Here is an 8,139-nt window from a genome sequence, read left to right as displayed (position 1 = left end):
AAGGGAATGTGAAATGAACTTACAGCCAACGTTTCATTTATTTTTATTCTTTCCCGCTAAAACTAAAAAAGGTTTTGCGTATAAATGAACTTATATAGTATGGTATGAAGAACTTTATTTAGGTCCTGAGGGATCAGTCTGGTACTGATGCGGGCCGCTCCCACGTCGGTACAGAGAGCCTGAGCCCCTCTGCCGTGCCACGGGCCCTGTGGACAGCCCTGAGTTGGTCCGCCAGCACTTCACTGTGCAGCATCCGCTGCCACCACTGTTCACCTCGAGAACGATCACCGGCCAACGCTAAGCAGCACCAAAGCATGTGTTCTAAATCGAACAAACCCCCACACTTACTACAATAGACTGAAACCCCTCAGTCCGGATTAATTTTATTCATGATGACCGGGTTAGCGTACGTTCGTGTCTGCAGAAGCCCTAATGTAACCGCCTGTGGCCTATTTAATTTAGGATGTGGCAGCGGGAATGCCCTGCGCCATAAGTAATAGTGCTTGGTGATTTTGTTGTAGGTTAACAGTTGGTCCCTGTACTCAGGAGTGGGAGATCCAGCCCCTTCAGGGAGTACACGGCATACTAATTCTCGTGCCTCCTTGTGCGCCACCTCGTTGAGGTTATGCGGGGCTCCCTCCACTGTCCCCATATGCGCCGGGAACCAAGTAACTGTGTGCGAAGTGATATCCCTACCCTGCGGTAGACTGTTAGCCGGTTCCGCAACAAGTCCTCTCGAGAAGGCTTTAATCGCAGATCGCGAGTCACTAAACACCAAAACTCTTCTTGAATCAATTAACGCTAGAGCAATAGCCACCTGTTCGGCAACCTCCGGATCTTTGGTATAAATGGAAGCGGCATTTCTAACGCTCCCTTTGCCACCTACCACCACCAGCGAATAAGCATTTTTACCATTAATCCACGCGCCGTCAATAAACCCATGCTCCTCCTCCTGATAATTTGCCTCTCGCAACAAAGCCCTAGCTCTCGCGACCCGCCTCCCTCCATTGTGCACGGGGTGCACATTCCGCGGAAACGGACGAACCATGACATTGGCTCTAAGGTTTACGTTCAACTCGCGTAGGGGAGCCCTATCGTGCGACACAGCCACCGATTCTTCAATTGACTCGAAAATATACCTACCCGCTGGTGTACCTAGCAACCGCTCCCTCTGTGCTGTACGCTGAACCTCGGCAATTTCATCTAAAGTATTATGCAAACCTAGTCGTAACAACATATCGTTTGACGTAGTCATAGGCAGACCAAGCGCAGCCTTAACGGCTTTTCTAATTAATGCTTCCGATTTATTTTTCTCCCCCCTATTCCGATTAGCATAGATGCCACATACGAGAAATGACACATAATAAATGCGTGAACTAAGCGCATCGCACCTTCTCCTCCTAAACCCTTATGCCTATTAGAGATCCTTCTTATAAGTCTTATGGCCTCCTCCGTCTTCTTGGCAATACGCTGAATGGTTCTAATGTTCGATCCGTTCTCTTCAAGTACAAAACCCAGGACCCTGATTGCTTCAACTTTGGGTGTCACCGACCCTTCCCTAGTATGAATTCTAATGCAAGGCTCAACTTCCGGTACCAAACCCTTCGGCCTACGACCTAGCTTCTGAGATTTGAAGATCAACAACTCCGAGTTTTTAGTGGAGCACTTGAGCCCCATGAGACCCAGATACTCCTCCGCAAGCGTTACCACCTTCTGCAGCCTAGCCTCAAGCTCTCCATCACTACCACCGACACTCCATATAGTAATGTCATCCGCGTGGATAGAACAGAATAGATAGAATGAACTTGTACTTCGCGAACCGTTTTTCTTGCGTCACCTAGCAACAAGCTAGCGGCAGGCCAGATATGCCATATCATGCGCCATGCGCCAGACGTGCCACCGAAGCGAGCGAGGCCGGCTGCGCCTGTGCAGTTCGTGAAGCATGTGAAGCCCGACAAACGTAGCCCGTTTGTTGGGTTCCCGCCGTTTTCATGCGTTCCTTCTGCATTTCCACATGGCGCCAGTGCTCTATTGGACAACGGCAAGGTGGGAAATTTTGTTTGACAGTCGGCGACGTATTTCAAGCAGATTTAGGCTTACAGCACAAGACCGAGACTAGTGACGCAGTTAGCGAAGAACAGCTCGGTCTTTTTGGCGCATTTAAATTGAGTTAATGACTCCTACTGGGAAATGTTTGCGAGGCTTTCTGTGAGCCCCAACATTATCGTTACTTACTTCGGTAGTTCTTGGGCACGCTTGCCACACCCGGCTATATACGTGACGCAGTTAGTGAAATGCAGGTCGACCGTTATGACGGATTCGCGTGTACCGAATCTTACTGGGACAAGTTCATGACGCTTTCCCCGACACCCAGCATTACTGTATTACGCTACTTTTTGGGATACTTCTCAGGTACGCGCGCTGCGCCTGGCGTTGTGCCGCACTTAGCGAAAACAAGCTCGGCTGTGTGCCGCACTTTCGCGTGTGCTGAATCTTACCGGGACAAGTTCGTAACGCATTCTCTGACCCACAAAATCGCTGTATTTAATTTCGTAACCTCTTGAACTACTTTCGAGGCATGCTCGCCGCGCCTGGGGTTGTGAAGTAGTTAGCAAAAAAGCAAGCCCGCCGTGGTGACAGTTAGTTCGGCGCGTACTGAATTTTAGTGGGACAAGCTTGTGACGCTTTTCATGGCCCTGCAACAACATATGTGTACCTTATTTCGATGCTCGCGCTTGTCGAAAACGCGACGAGCGATTGCCAAGTGTGATAACACGGGAGTGTGTTGCTTGTGCCGGCAGGACGCGCAAAAGATAACGCCGAGGAGCTCAAAAACCAAGAACTATGTGATCTGTCTCCTGAGCGACCGAAAAAAGGCTTTGCACCCACTAATTTGTCTTGAGTGGGACTAGAAGGCATTCTGCGAGCGTGTAACATGGTCTGGCTGAGCACCAGTGTCATGGCCACCTCTGTGTATTTGGCGTACCATTGCGTCGACCGAGGCCAAGTTGTTCTGGAAACGCGCAGTCATATTTGTATGTGTGCTCTTGAAGTGCAGGAAGTAATGCCCCGGAAAGGAGGGATGCTTGAAAATCAGATGTTTTCTTCATATTTTATGGCATTCATTTGCTGCGAAATGTATGTAAAAGTAAATTTATCTGTAATGCCGCCCATTCGCCAGTTAAACACGTTTCGCCTCTACACGCAGTCCTAGGAGTTAGGTCAACATACCAAAATGATACATGCTTGCTTTTCTCACTTTACATAAATGATTTCCCTGCAACGCTTAGGCATTCACAGGCTTTGATGTATGCTGACGACACCGCTCTTCTATTTACTGGAGACAGTCTGCCCGATATACAGGACAAAATAAATGCAGAATTAGATAATGTTTTTAAGTGGTTCACGTCCAATGAACTGACCCTTAATCTTACTAAGACTAAGTATACAGTTTTTCATTCCAGGATGAAAAAGCTCAATACTGAAATACTGGACATATCATTACGTGGCATTAAACTACAACAAGTTGTCTCCTACAAATATTCAGGCATTTTCTTTGATTCAGACATGCACTGGAAAACTCACATTAAACACCTTTGTTCTAAGCTTGCTTACGGATGTTATATTCTTCTTAAGGCTCGTGAATGTTTCGGATATCCTGTCCTACGCATTCTGTACTTCTCCTTCATTCAGAGCCACATATCGTATTGTATTGACTCATGGGGAAACACCTTTCTAACTTACCTTGAGCCTGTATTCCGTCTGCAAAAACGCGCATTAAGAATTATTACCTCATCTAGGTGTACACAATCCAGTACGTACTTGTATAGCTCATTGCATGTGTTGCCAGTGCAGGCATTGTATGAATTGAAAATTGCTGAGGTAATTCATAGCATTATCGAAAACAATAATCCACTTCCAATTACCTTGTTTAAAATCCCGTTACGAAATACAAGAGCTGCAAGTAATCAGTGTTTTAATTTGCCCCCATATCAACATCTGTACGGGAAAAGGTTCGTGGAATTTAACGGCGTACTTATTTGGAATTCTTTGCCAATACATATGAAAGAAGCGCGTAACTTTAGGTCTGCTGTGAGAAAATACTTTTTTGAAAAATACTGTCGATAAAAGGAAACTTCTTTAAATTTAGATTCCTGTCTAAGTTGTACATGTCAATTGCTCAAGTTAATAATATTTGGGGTTTTACGTGCCAAAACCACTTTCTGATTATGAGGCACGCCGTAGTGGAGGACTCCGGAAATTTTGACCACCCGGGGTTCTTTAACGTGCACCTAAATCTAAGTACACGGGTGTTTTCGCATTTCGCCCCCATCGAAATGCGGCCGCCGTGGCCGGGATTCGATCCCGCGACCGCATCGTGCTCAGCAGCCCAACACCATAGCCACTGAGCAACCACGGCGGGTAATTGCTCAAGTTGTGAATGTCAATGTCATTGTTAAGTATTATGTCTGTTTTGTTGCTCGCGCGCGTTGAGGATAAAAGAACGCTGAGTTATATTTGCATTCGTGTCTGAGTTATCTATGTTTATATTACTATTATGTAATATGTCTGCAGCTTTTGTGTGCTCGCGTGTTGCGTTTTACAGCCTAAGTTCACTATGGACACGGGACTAGCCAATGGCTATGGGTCCAGTAAGGCTTTCGTATTTTGTAAAATATGATGTAAATAAAGAATGAATGAATGAATGAATGAATGAATGAATGAATGAATGAATGAATGAATTTACTTTTTTTCAGCTGATGGCATCTGGTGGAGCTTCGTACGGTAACTATTGCTGCTTACCTGGTGCCACAACTTTGGATGAATGCACAAAAAGCCCGGAACGAGCATTTATATAGAGCAAAATAAACATTTCATCATTTCAGATGATGTCTTGCGTTTACTTTATGAAATTGCTAGTGCCACATATTCGGTGGAGGCTTGTAAATGTCGTTCGCAATCATTTTTACTAAACAAAATGATTCTGCGCCACGGCCGTTCGTAATTCAGCAGTAGAAGCAAAAAAAAAAAAAAAAAATGTCGCACCGATCAGTGGAGCCGGCGTGGCGTGTACCAGCTGGCGTCAAAACGCGCGCACCCAAAACCGAAACCACAAGGTGTTAATCCCATCCGCTTGGTGCGCTACAGTCTACTCGGCCACTAGGCTCTGTTGGAGTGTCCGCTCTTGTTGAATATCTTTCTCTGTGGTCTGGGCTTTAGTTTTGCAGAATGGGTGCCGAGGGAAGGAAAGCGCAGTCGGATACGGCGGAAAGTTAGGTGAGATGAAGAAATGAGAAATTTTGCAGGCGCAAATTGGAATCGGTTAGCGCAAGACAGGGGTACGTGGAGATCGCTGGGAGAGGCCTTCCTGCAGTGGACAGAAAAATAGGCTGATGGTGATGATAATTATCGTAATGTTGATTCAGTGTGCAGACGCCACGGGAGAGAGCTGACATATATGGGACGAAAATACTTGACAGTGTATACTTGTGAAATGAAAAAAAAAATATTAATTATGGGGTTTTACGTGCCAAAACCACTTTCTGATTATGAGGCACGCCGTAGTGGAGGACTTCGGAAATGTCGGGGGTTCTTCAACGGGCACCTAAATCTAAGTACACGGGTGTTTTCGCATTTCGCGCCCATAGAAATGCGGCCGCCGTGGCCGGGATTAGATTCCGTGACCTCGTGCTCAGCAGCCCAACACCATAGCCACTGAGCAACCACGGCGGGTACTTGTGAAATACTGTACTGACGGTAGTATGTGCGCGTGTGTGTGTGTGTTATACATTTACTCTTGCAGAACAAACTAGCTCAATTTTTGAAGGTACCTTCAGAGGAAATGTGAGAAATGCGCACTCGTTCTCGTTGAGGAACAGATGAACAGTATTGAGCGACATAGTTTCCAGCAGAAAAAGATCGTTTGCGTTAAGACAGATGGGAATCAGATCGCAGCAAAAGCAACAACGCCAACCAGTCCAGTTCTCTGATTCACGTATTACGCCACTCTTCTAGTGTACAGATGTATGTGTGTAGGCTTTTATTCAGTTTGTTAACATTTTGGTAGCAGTTCGTTAAACGTTTGGTAACTGTAAAGAATGTTTGTTTTCCCCTCTGCTGATGGTTCATACCCACTATGGGAGACCGAACATCATTCGAACGGAGTTTAAAATTTTCTTGGGGCTATAGCAAACATGGGAAAGTTTGGAAACACACGCGCACAGACAGACGCACAGGAACATCAGCAGAGCTGTCGTGGCCACGCGTCGCGAAGGTGGTACATTGCCACGGACCGAGAACATGCCGCAGTTTCAAGCTCGATTCCCGCTACAAGTGTAGTAATTCCTTCAAAGACTCGCTTCGCGACAACTGGCGGCAGTACAGTATCACAGTACACGTTGTAGGTCTCTTCAGAGGCGTTATGCACACAAAGCACATTGAAGGAAGAGCGAAAGCAAGCAGTGTTGCTAACCGGGAGAGCTTCTAGTTGGCTACCCTGCGCGGGAAAAGGAAATCGGGGGAATAGCAATAAGAGGTGAACATGTGCCTGTGCGCGCCATCTTCGAAAGAGGCACGAACGCTGAAGGATATTTGCACTAGTAAGATCTTGATGAGGGCTAGTTGGTTCACACTTAGAACTGAGGTGAAACAGCGCGAAAAAGACGAGGACACAAGGAAACAAATACCACAAATACCAGGTGAAACAGCGCTTGTCTGTGGTATTTGTTTCCTTGTGTCCTCGTCTTTTTCGCGCTGTTTCACCTCAGTCCTGAAGGATAGGTCGAGAATCGGGTGGTGTTGCGGGAACAAAACAATGTGCTAATGAAAACTTTTCTCAAAAAAAAAGATGCATAATGCAGAAGTCAGCCTGCCATAAAAAATAAGAGAATTAATAAAATTAATTAAGGAAAATAATAGGAAAACGCAGCGGCAGAGTGTGGTACAGTGGATCGCACCCTTTCGACGTATTGGTGAGGAAGCAGGCGCAAGACTTCCAAGGGATAACTTAGGAATAGCTAAGCTACAATTCAAAACGCAAATTAATAGAGCTAATGAGGCGGTTTTACCTCGAGACCAAATTTAATTTCCCATTCGAATGCATGAGAAACGCAGAAATGCTTAGACAACCGTTGCGGGGATTTGATCGAAATTTGTTGCAAGTAAGGTGACTGTAGGAAGCACAATTTAGGTTTTGAGCCACAAATTACCCAAAGAGCGAACTTTACAAATTCGCATCTATGCCCTGAAGAACTAATATCGCACTTTTGTATTTCAAAAGAAAGTTACCACAGTATCTGAGGAGGACACATGCGACATTTTTGTTCCCGATTTACATGAAATCGCTACAACCCTTACGCATACAACGTGTACTGTTGTATGCGTTCTAGTTCTGTAAAAAAAAAAGTTGACGACTTAGTAAGTAAATCTACGGCGACAATCGATAGCTTTTAATTGTTCCTAGTGCATTACGCGCTACGAGAGCGATCACAATCTTCATCCCCTGGCCTGAACCAGACACGCTAGTGAGTTTTTACAGCATTTCCTTGTGTTTGTTGCTGGTGTATGTTTTGTGCATGTGCAATATAAATGCGTCAGTTATTTCATGCGTCACCCACGCCAACTGGAGTAGCTTGGCATAGGAGTGTATGGCCATGCAAACATCTCTAACGCCCATTAAAGGATGAACCTCTGTCTCTGTCCTTCAGGCCCGGCAGAGCCGCTACGCATGAAATTAGACTTGCTTCCTAAAGTCGTATATGGTGCGCAGTATGCACTGCACGTTATCTGGACAGTCGTGCTAGGCACGTGTTGATTGTCAGCAAATTATTCCTCGAGCTTTCGAGGGTAAACTACACGGTTAAGCATTCTTGACTAGGCTGTCATTCGCCCACGTATCCCTTTGTCGGATTGAACTCATTACCGTAACACTCTCAGACTTTCCCGCCTGCGAGTTCGGGTCAATAATTAGAGAAGGAGCTTACTCGTGACATGCACAATGTTTCAGATTTCCAGAACTACAGCGAGTAGTGAGTACCGAGCACTGCGCCGAATCCGCCATGTAGTAACTGGATCCAGTGGTAGATGAAGCTTTTGATTTAGAAGCATCGCGAACTGTGAATTAGAAATTACCTTGCATAG

The sequence above is a fragment of the Dermacentor variabilis genome, chromosome 11, assembly GCF_050947875.1.
Source record: "Dermacentor variabilis isolate Ectoservices chromosome 11, ASM5094787v1, whole genome shotgun sequence".
NCBI classification, from domain to species: domain Eukaryota; kingdom Metazoa; phylum Arthropoda; class Arachnida; order Ixodida; family Ixodidae; genus Dermacentor; species Dermacentor variabilis.
The sequence above is the reverse complement of the archived record's forward strand: the minus strand, read 5'-3'. Positions refer to the sequence as shown.